The sequence below is a fragment of the Mastigoproctus giganteus genome, chromosome 2, assembly GCF_048544385.1.
Source record: "Mastigoproctus giganteus isolate SK-2022 chromosome 2, ASM4854438v1, whole genome shotgun sequence".
In the NCBI taxonomy this organism is placed as follows: Eukaryota; Metazoa; Arthropoda; class Arachnida; order Uropygi; family Thelyphonidae; genus Mastigoproctus; species Mastigoproctus giganteus.
This window is the reverse complement of record NC_143576.1, coordinates 139771674-139783495: the sequence shown is the minus strand read 5'-3', so window position 1 is coordinate 139783495 and position 11822 is coordinate 139771674. Positions and strand designations below refer to the sequence as shown.

Here is an 11822-nt window from a genome sequence, read left to right as displayed (position 1 = left end):
TTGATCCGTTTGTGTTTTAATATTTGTGAATATACACTTCTGAATTAGATTACTTCTGAGTTGTAAAGGCTTTTCTGAATTATTTCAATTTATTTGATCCGTTTGTGTTTTAATATTTGTGAATATACACTTCTGAATTAGATTACTTCTGAGTTGTAAAGGCTTTTCTGAATTATTTCAATTTATTTGATCCGTTTGTGTTTTAATATTTGTGAATATACACTTCTGAATTAGATTACTTTCGAAAACTCTGCGAATGTGATTTTTTCTTAATTGCCCCTGTAGTGCAGGTTTCACTGCACGTTCCTTTTGTAATGCGGTGCGGAAACATCTCAGGTATAATAAGGTTATTTCTTATGCTGTGCAGCAACATCTTCCTTTTAAACGACATGAATTTTTCTTTTTATAATGATCTATGTAATTCAAGCTGTTTTCAGATTGACTTAAAATTAAAAATACATTCATAATGTTTCTTCATCTTCGCCATTCGAATTTCAGTTTATTCGTTTCTAACAAAAATGATTTGTTGGCATATCTGACTAGTAAATCTCTAAAGTAGGGCTACGCTTGGTGGATAGAGACCTAGGTACATGGCTATGGCAATATAATGCATAAAGCAACTGGAATCAAATATGTGGGATGCCTAAGAGCGATTTAGTATCGTTGTTTTAAAACAGAAAACTGTCCCGCAGCATACTTCGCTTGGAAACCTATCCCGAAAACATTTCTATGATTTATTTTAAATAAATCATAGAAATGTTTTGTATCTGAAAAACGTTTATTCTACATACACGGAATACTTTATTATTAATATTTTTTATTTCTCTTTCTTTGGGTTGTAGTGTGTTCCCGAATAGGGAAAGTCTTATAGAATAGCTTGGAAGAATGTACGCGGTATTCTTCTTGGGCTTACTAAATTAAGAATTAATTCTATGTGCAGTATGGAGTTTTCCTTCTGACTCTACAGAGCAGTGTCCTTTGAGTTAATCTTTATTTTCACCATTTGAATTGTACAACTATGATGCAAATAAAGTACGAGGGACGTTTTAAGAGGTAACTAACAGGTAGTCTTTTGAAGAGAAAGTTCCTCCTCAATAGCGACACATCGCACAAATTTGCGCGATGAGAAGTGAGAAGTTCCTGTTACAGAACGCTGTATACCCTTACTGATATTAGTTGATCAAGAAAAATGGCTACCCTATTTGAAAGAGAAAAATGTGAAATGGAAAGGGAAATTATCCGATTTCTGTGTGCCGAGGAAAGCTCACAGAAATTTATCAGGAACTTTTATCTGTGTGTGTGGTCTGGTCCTTGAGGTTGTCACAGACATTCTCTCAGATATGACAGACAAGCTGCACTTGCTACATGGGAGTCTAAAAAGCTGATGGAACTGATATTCGGGTGACACTCAAGTCAAGTGGACCCAATTTCGACGACGTCCGGACGGTCTGTGACAGCCAAATGCTCTGCTTGCACCTTCACGATGGTGGGACTGTTAGTAATCCTGGGTATAACTTCCATGCACAAGCACACGGTGGGTGACCACCCAGGTGTGAACCAACGTAAGCAGAGGTCGAGGTGTGGCGATCACACCACATGGAGGAATGCCGCCCCTTTGTGTTACCAGGCAGTACTAGGTGGACGATGACTCTCAACAACCGGTGCAATACCACCACTTTGCTTATTGGAGGCTTGAAGTGGTGGAACCCATGTTTATTCTCCAGAGTTAAGTTCCGGTCAACCCTTCTCCATCTCTTCCATCATGAAGTACGACCGATGACTTTTGAGGTTATGATGAACATCGTGGCGAGATCCAATCTTCCTTACATTTCGAGGGTACAGCTCTAAAACGTTGTTCGCAAGCCGGCCACTAGTTAGTACACCGCACCGAACTTATTGGTAACTCTCTAGGAGGATTCCGGATCAGCTAGTGTATACTTTTGTTACCTCTACTCTGTCAGATAGTGACTGCAGGGATTCCGAGTAGTGTGTATGGGGGGGGCATAGTCGAGGCCACGTTATGCAAAGATCTGGGTATATTCTTACCATGTGTACGCCATATCCAAAAATTTCATTACTTCATACAGCATGTCCCACCCAATTTTCTTACTATTAAGTACACCATGAATTTTCAAACTAATAGAGTAAGCTTATCAGCGAAAAGATCAAAACCTCCCAAACACTTCTTAATTCATATCACAAATATACGTGTTCTCAATTATAATCTCAACGATGTCCATTTCAACTTGAAGTCTGCCAAACCCATGTACTGTTTCTGAGAGAATCTCAGTTATCGGTTCATTCAAGTACTGCTAATCTCAGTTGCCCAAATTATTCGCTGTATGATTCCTTTCGCCTCAAAGGTGGTACTTGTGCATATGTCCGATATTCCCTGTCAGAGACTTGGTAATTTGGAACCTCCTCTTTTCGATCTTCTCTGGCTTAAAATCTCTCTACCTCATTGCGTCAAATTCATCTGTTGTCTCTACCGTTCTTCCAACTCCACTAATCACTTGGAGCTCTTTGACTTCCTCTCTTTGCAACTTGACTTTCTCCAGTCCAATTTTCCTAACAGTGAGGTAAATTTCCTTGGTGATTTTAATGTTCACAACTCCAGCTGGCTTCCGTTTTCTAGTCACACCGACCCAGCTGGTCGAGATGCTGAGGCATTTGCAATCACTAATGACCCTGCACAGATTGTTCATTTACCTACAAGAATACCGGACAATTCTAACCATACAGCTAACACGCTTGATCTTTTTCTCACAAACAACCCTTCTAAGTACACGTTCGAAGTGAGAGGTCCTTTAGGCACTTCAGATCACAACTTCGTGATTGTCTCTTCTCCAATGGAATCTTTATCTCATGGCTATTCCCAACCTCGTATTGTTTGGCATTACAAGAGTGCAAAATGGGATGACCTGCGAGACTTCTTTTCTTCTTTTCCTTGGTTGGATTACGGTTTCAAAACTTTTGATGTCAACATTTGCTCAGATCGTGTCAGTGAAATTATTCTTGCAGGAATGGAATGGAATCCTTCATCCACACTCCACTTTAAAATCTCGTCCTTTATCTAAACCTTGGTTTTCCAATAAATGTGCTAAGGCTGTTCAAGAGAAGAATGTTGCATATTGTAATTGCCTTGTTTCTAATTTTTCAGTTTCATTTTCTGCCTACACCAAAGCTCGCAACAATTGTAAAGCAGTTATTAATCAGTCCAAACTAGAGTTTGAACAGGCTAAGAGTAGAAAACTTGTTTCTTGCCCTAATGGTAGCCGAGCATTCTGGTCTCTTGCCAAAGCTATTGGCCGCAACTTTTGCTCATCTCTGCTCCCACCTCTGTCCAAACCAGATGGTTCGGTTGTCACTTCAGCCAAGGATAAAGCTGACCTGCTAGCATCCCATTTTTCTTCCAACTCATGTATTAGTTATCTTGGTAAAACACCTCCCACCATTCCCAGCACACTCCATTCAATGCCTCCTGTGGTCTTCCGTCATAAGGAAGTCAGAAGGAGTTTGATTTTGAAGAACCTTGATGCTAAGAAAGCTCCAAATCCTGATGGTATTTCTTCACTCGTTCTCAAAACCTGTGCTCCTCAATTTACTCCTGTTCTTTGCCGCCTGTTATCACTTTCATATTCCAAAGGTGTTTTTCCTTCTGCTTGGAAATTTGCTCCTATCCAGCGAGTTCCTAAAAAGGGTGACAAATCCCTCCCATCCAATTATCGTCCCATTGCAATTATTTCTACTCTTTCTAAAGTAACTGAAAAGTCAATTAACCGCCAACTCGTAAACTATCTATAAACCTTCAGTATGATCAACGACTGCCAGTATGGATTTCGTCAGTGTCAATCCACAGGTGATATTCTGGCTTATGTTACCCATTTATGGAAGAATTCAATGGAAAAGTTTGGTAAAACACAAGCAGTTGCGCTTGACATCTCAAAGGCTTTCGATCGTATTTGGCATAAAGGCCTTCTAAACAAGCTTCCAGCTTATGGATTGCCAACTGTTTTTTTTTTTGTAATTGGTTATCCAGTTTTCTCTCTGACTGCTAACTGAGGGTGATGGTTGAGAGCTCTCTATCTTCCAACTTCTCCACTAATGCTGGTGTCCCCCAAGGTTCAGTTCTTTCCCCCACTCTTTTCCTCTTGTATATTAATGACCTTCTTCCTCTGACTAGAAATCCTATCTATAGTTCTTCTGTTTATAGCACATTGCATTCCACTTTCCAGTTTGAGAAATCTTGCCCTACTCAATCAGCTTCAACTTCTTGAAAATCCTGTACCAATTCCTTAAATTCTGATCGCCCGGTAATTCTCCAGCGGGACAAAGACAACTTAGTTGATTTCAACCCTTCTAAAACTGTCTTGTCTTATATCTCGGAAAAAGGATTCTTCTGCTCCTATGCTTATCTTTGGTGATACTCCGATTTCTAGGCAAAATGATATATCTCTTTTGGGGATTACCCTGACTTCTAATCTCTCTTGGCACAAGTACATGACAATTATTACTTTCTCTGCATCTAACAAGTTGGTTTGCTCGTTCGCTGTCGGCATTACGTTTCTTCCAAACAGCTGTTCACTCTGTACAAATCACAAATCCACCCTACCATGGAATAGTATGGCGGATTGGGGTGGTGCTCCCAAAACCTCTCTCAGGCTTCTTGATTCCATTCAGAAGAGGGCAGTTAGGTTAATTAATGACTCATCTCTAATAGAGTCTCTCCCCTCGCTGGCTCATGGACGTGCTGTTTCTGTTGCTTGCCTTTTCTTCAGATACTTTCATGGGCACTGTTCTTCTGAATTGGCTTCTATAATTCCTGCTCTCTCTCTCTCTTTCTAAACAGTCCGAACACGTGCCGCCATCAGCTAACATCCATTTACTGTCCAACTTCAAACCCACAGAACCAACTTTTCATCTTCCTCGTTTATTCATTCAACTGCCGTTTTCTGGAACAACCTTCCTTCATACTTATTTCCTGAAAGTTACAGTCTACAGAAGTTCAAGTCCAATGTCAACAAATATCTTCTTTCCTCTTCTCAACCTCCAATCCAAGCACGGTAGGTAGCACATTTGGTAAAATCAACATCCTCCTCACACAAGGGGGGAAAAAACCCGAATTCAAATCCCGTCAGGGTCGCGAAAAAAATTATGGGACGTTTTTACAACGTGGCTAAGTTAAGGTCTCAGGCATGGGTAGCTAGCCTGGTTTTTACTCCCGGAAACTTGGGTTTTCAGTTCGGGAGACAGGAAAATCGATCATAGAATACACGCTATATATATGGCGTAATATCGTCTAGGTCGCTAAAGTGCCCAAAACCCAATAACAACCAATAGTCATTCCAAGAAACAATTCTGTTTTAGTGAAATTAATTCAAATACTTCGTCTGCACGTCGAGTGGTTACAGAATCACGAATTCCAGGCTTGCCCATTCTCTACAGTTACTACCCTGCTCTTGGTGATTTTCATCTTTTCGGGCCTTTGGAAAAACATCTGGCAAGAAAAAGATTCGATGATGACGATGATGCTAAACGGTGCTCTGAAACCCATTTTAACGAGAATATCCCTGAATTTTAGGTTAGAACTAGACAGCACTCGTTACAAGGTGGGATATGTGTCCGAACATTATGACGAAAGGTAATGCACTAAACGTGCCTTCGTTTATGTAATTTCAATTTCTTTTGATTAAACGTCTTTTTTTTTCAAACACATCTGTTTCCTTATTTTTCAAACGCCATTTATTTAAAATTTACGCCTTCTTTAATCTCTATGGCGAAAGTGAAATCAGTTTGGAATTCTAAATAAATCTATTTTACGTATTAACATAACCGAGGTGTCTTAGCTTTTGCCTCTGTTAAAACTAGAAGCGTTCGTTCAGAATTCTTAAAAAAAAAGAAGAAACAGTTCATTTATTATTGTCATTAATATAATTTGACAAGTTAACTAAGTTTCTTCAGTCAAGGCAACTGATCTAAGCTTGAGCTCCATCACGTGGAGGGATTTTGCGAGTAATGTCAAAAATAATGCGCTTATTTATTATAAGGCCTTCTTATCAAGAAACACACCGAAAATTCCACATTAAGCTTCTAGTTTAAAGTGTAACAAAAGACACCGATGGAATCCGGTGTAACCGCATCGTTAAAAGATATCACGTGATGCACTCCTCAATATTCGTGGTGCCCGGTAAAGATGTTTGAAGCTGCGGGAAGATTAATTTTGTGAAAGAAACTTGACGACAGTGGTACTTATCGAAATGCTGTTATTAAATCAGTGAAAGACAAAGGCGTTAGGGTTACGACAGAGAGTGCTAATCAATCCTCCTTCGTAGGTATTCGGGCGAAAGGCTAGCCGCTCCTACTCGTCAAGGACATCAATCACACTGCCAAATCCCAACAGAATCATATAAATCAAAGGTGATTTATATAAGGATCGAAGTTCTAACCATCAAGTTAGATATACTGCTGTGACAAAAGCGTGATCTATAGCTTCCGCACGAAATTTCGTTTACCAGGAAGATAAACAAGAACACAATGAAATTTAAACATTTTCCTCAATGTACGGATCTTGACTTCCCTTGTATGCATTCCTATGCTGATCCTGGTTAATGCTAGCAGAATGCACGTTGATGGAACTCGGGAGCAATTATTATGAGTTCACTGCTGACTTGTTACCTCAATTTATCACCAGATGACGCATTATCCTCCACTATCCATTAAATTAAGGCAACTTCAAAGCGCGAGACGTTTCCAAAGCTCCATTCTCGAACTTAATACCGTTAAATCAGTTGTTGCTTCTAAAGTGATTACTCCAGAAACAAGTTGTGTACAGATTTTTAGTAGGGGGATTCGTATCGATTCGTTGCGTTAATATTTTAGGGTGTATCAATACGATTAGTCATCTTGACAAACTGATTATAGCCAAGGAATTATTTGCGTAAAGTGAAAAAAAGCCTAGGTTCTCAATTTATAAACGTACAGAATATTCAAGGATTAAACTACGTACCAACAGAAGTTCAATGTTATGGAGTGAAGAAAATCCAAAGAAATAACAGCAGCAGCAGTTCAGAAAGTAGAAACATTTTAATCTAGTGATCCTAACAAATGTTGCCGAAATATCCTGTGGGATCTTGACGTACCGCAATAGATTAGAAACACAAAACCTAGAATCTGAAGCGAGGGATAACTAAGGTTGTTGAGTAGCAAACAGAAGATCTCTTGTTGCGAATAATTATAGTTCTTTAAAAAAACGGGATCGCCATAAGCAAAAGTTTGAGAAACAATTGCAAAAGTGAATAAATTTTATACAAAAAGAATATAGCAGCAGTCTTCTCATGGTTCCTCGCCATGAGCTCTCCTCAAGTGAATAATCAGTGCAAAGTGGAAGTAGATTTTGGCTTATGGATATAAAGAACAGCCCATGAGGATTATGGGTTGTTTATCCTAAATTACGCTGAGGTAAATAAGAAGATGAGGAATGCAGATAAATAGAACCGTTTTAATAATTTGCTACATAGCGTTCGAGATCGCAGGCTCTCTACAACAGCGTTTAAGCTGTTCGATGCATTGATCAAAGATCAATAAATTATTTTTTTTTAATAGAAAACAAGTTTAAGTCATCTTTCCAAATCCATGCTAGTAATATATGCAAAATGATAAATTTAGAGTATTTCTGTTATTTCAATAAAAGCCAAAAGGTGTAAAAGACATGAGTGGGCTACGTATAATTTATTCAAATGAAAGGCGGTTTATGAAGAGGTCAAGAATCATTGACTTACAAAGGATCTAATTTGGAAGTATCTAAATTCGAAGCAACTGACTTAGGAGGGGGTGTTCGTAAAGCGATTTCTTCGTAAAGTAACGGCGGAGAATATATGTATGACTAATATACATATAGATACATAAATAAGGCAAGAATAAGATGTATACAATTAGTTTCCTCTCGTGCTAGGGAAGTGAATTGTATGCTTATATTGTAACAGATGGCACAATGCTCTACATACGGAAGCGATGATAGAAATATAGACTGGAATTGGGGTCAAAAAGTTGACCCGATAATCTTTTTGAGTGAAAAGGCAGCCACCGACATAAATTAACGGTAAAATTGTTTTCTGCTTAGTTAAGATAGTATCAGCAGAAAAATGTATCGATGTAGTGCAATGCATTCCAGGAAGGATGTGTCGATCTTCAAGAAAGCGTGAGCCATGCACAAGGTGGATGGCTCATGTTTCATATACCACGTTTCGTTGTAACAGATGATAACTTTATCAGATAATAAAAGTTGCTCTCTCGGCAGAGGGGGAGGGAGGGATTTGCAACGGATGAAAGATCATTTTAAAAGAATGATGACCATTTTCGCTTGACCACGATTTCTTTATAGGGTATTCATCTGTATGCCATTGGGAAAATACTTACATCGCAATGGCAATCATGTGAAAATTATGATATAATTATATTCCACGCGCGCCTTGTATCCATTTCAGTAATTGGCATGTATTGATTATATGGTCACATAATAGTACTCGACTTACTTTACGAACCCTACCTCGCATATCCACTGTACATTACACCTTAGAAACGTATAAAGCTCCTTCTACCCTTTACCCTTGTCCTAGAGTGGTGCAAGTCATAAATATCTCTGTTTTCCATGGCACTTTATAATAACCATAATCTTAATCATGATGAGCAACATAATGGAAATATTAGTTGGGGAAACCTTAATATTAGCAGGAAAGAATATTTAAACGGTATAATTTCCATAAAGCAATATATTTCATGTTATTACGTACTGAGAGAGAAATCTTTAGCGAAGCAACGTCAAATATACACCGTGTACATTGGAATGTAGCCCTTCGTGAGTAAGTTAGGGGTTTAAATTAGAAATAAAAAAATTCACCGAGGCACCGGTGAGATTCGAACTCACGATCTCCTGTTTACTAGACAGGCGCTTTAACCAACTAAGCCACGGCGCCACAATGGAAAAGCTTCTTTCATCTCTATAAAGAAAAGGATGAATACTGTCAGCCATAAGCAACCATTTTGATCCGTTTGGTTCAGAACATCATAAAAATTTTCTAGGAAAATTTAATTAGAAGAGAATAATTTCTTGAAGGAGTCAAAGTGATCTTCTGAGCGAACAAAGAAAGATAAACTTGGCCAACACAAACTCGTCTTATACTTCATATAAAAATAATCAAAAGGAATGCGCCTGAAGCTAAAGTAGCTTTTGTTTGCCAAGAGTGAGGAATATTTCACTATTTAAGATCAGCAATGAATTGATGTTTAATTACCAATCGCCAACTTTTTTCCTTATGTAATCTCTTCAAGCAGAACCGTATTCAATGTTTCATTCAATGAGGATAAAATGTCTTTTATCACCCCTTTATCTCCACGGTACGTCTTAATCCAGAGTCACATATGGCATGCTCTCTCTATCACTTGGTTTTTTTCTTCTTTTCTTGTAGTACACATTGAGGTCACCTATCAGATCAATACAGCGCCGAAAGAAGCAAGAAATCAAGGACATTAAGAGGTCGTGTGGGAAAATATTTCTCGGACGTACGTTAGATGAGATTAATTATTTCTCCCTTTCTCAAAATACGATATGTGGATAGTCCAAAGGGTTTCTTCTATGGCTGCTTTATAAATATTTTTGGTCTTTGGTCACTTACTTTTACATCGAATATTTTATACCCTATAATACAGGATTATTTTAAAGGACACTCAAAGCTGTGGGAAAACTTTGGTAAGATATCGCCTAAAATCCAACGTGTCTTTTTAAGATTTCTTGATATTTTAATCTATAATTGTTTTTCAAAATTTTATATCTCCAAGTGAACGTCGAATTTGTGATTTTTTATTGCTATTGCTGAACGCGTGGTCTTCTGAGCGAACAAAGGGCCTGAATAATGTGACTGGTGGTTCTGTTAGATAGCTTCTGCCCATAAATTTCAGATCTTGTATATATGCCATTAGGTTGAATGTCAAGGTTATCTACTCGATATTGGAGACATAGCCTTAAAATATAATTTATTTTTAATTAATTTTTTTTAAGCTTTGTACCAGAGGAGCAATTTTTTTAGATATTGATATAAAAGATAATTAACAGCATATCTTATTCAACAGTTAACAAAAGTGGAAAGTTAAATAATAATTATTATTATAAAAGTAGGAATTATCAATGAGTCTGAAGTGAAAAGGAAAAAGTTGCGAACTACTGTAGCTTATGTATAAGATATAGATCTCCTGAAGTAAGTACCATAAGTTCGAATCCTATCACTAGTAGAATTGTAAAGTTCTTTTTTAAATGTCTGTCTTATAGCCGTGAGGGTATTTGTCTAATGGTAGAGGCTAATATTTTATGCATACAATAAAAGAGTTGCCTATTCTGAAAGGAATGTGTTAACATTAAAAAGATGCCATTTCACGCTTCTCAAATTCAGTGTCAAGGGAAAACTATACACCCCTACTGACAAAATATCAGCTCGCTTTTAAATGCATTCTGTTTTGTAGGGCAGTATATAGGGAAAAAAATTATAATGATTAACTAACTGAGTACACAGTAAACGGCAAATATAACCAATCAACCTAACGTAGCGAACAGGTTATGTAATATTCGTTGTGTACTCTAATCTAGTAGTGTATTTTTTGTCCATCCCCTCCCTGAAACGACTGACCCCCATTTTATGAAGTACCTTACTGCATTTAAATTTAAACACCCTTCGTCCTAAAGGAAATGTGCAATCATTTACGAGAACAAAAGGCAAACATTGTTCCTATTAAACATTAATTTTATTAGGAAAGAAACAGGAAGAATGACGCTAATTTACATCTTTTTTTATTTGCAAATCCTCAAAACTACATTGTAAATATATTCATTCCCCTTCTTTCTTTCTTACCAAATCATTAATACACCCTAGATGTCATAGTCGTCTTAGTCAAAGAATCTTAGGGTCATCTAGTTAGTGCTATATGCTCGCACTATAAATAACCAATATCATTGTCAGCTTGGCAAGCAATAGTATAATTTCTCCCTTTAATTAATCTCTACAGTTTATTTTCAGCCTTTCTCTCTCTATCTACCTACGACTTCTTCCCCTAAGTAACCTGCACATCGTTACTTTTCTTCCCTAAATCCCTTAACCCATATAATTCAACCATAATCTCAATCCAAAAAATGTATACAATAAAGAGTTCTTAAAAATAAAAGTTCACAATAAGGTAATTAAGCCAGGGACCGATAGATTACAAAAAGAAACATTTACATTAGTTTCTTCATTTTGTGCCTTCACCAACTATCTCTGTAGCGACTGAAGTCAACCAGTTCCTGGGGGGGGGGAGATTAATTACTCGCCGAGACTATTCCCAAAGCATATTTCTGAATAATATTGGAATAATCTGCATTATCCTATTTGCTACTACCCCCTCCCCATGAATGTCGGATGCGACCTTCCCTAGTGAATACATCACGTGTGCTTCCTCCCTTGCTCCGGAAAATAGACTTCTCCTTTTCAGGAAACTGCTTTGCCGGCGATGGACGATGTTCCGTAGCTGCTCCCAGTCACCTTTCCTTCAGCTGAGGATCTCATATATTGACTAGTGATGTGCGTAGTTGGACATGAAGGATGAAGAAATGGAAGGACTGAATTTTACTGCTCTCTCTCTCTCTCTCTCTCTCTCTCTGTGGGTTACCGAATAAAACTGAAAGTCCTGATCCCAAGCAGGTGGGATGTCCGATGAATATCGTACATCCCACCTAGCGGTACTGGACCATCTACTCCTAAGCTTGTCCTCATCTTTCACAGCGAGATGCTGTTCCTGAA

General features: G+C 38.0%; 1 non-coding gene across 1 annotated transcript; it reads right to left on the bottom strand.

Annotated features, from left to right (window-relative positions):
- Positions 1–8898: 8898 nt before the first annotated feature.
- TRNAT-AGU (transfer RNA threonine (anticodon AGU)) lies at positions 8899–8972 on the bottom strand. The gene has a single exon. It is a non-coding gene; the product is annotated as a tRNA-Thr (tRNA).
- Positions 8973–11822: the final 2850 nt, after the last annotated feature.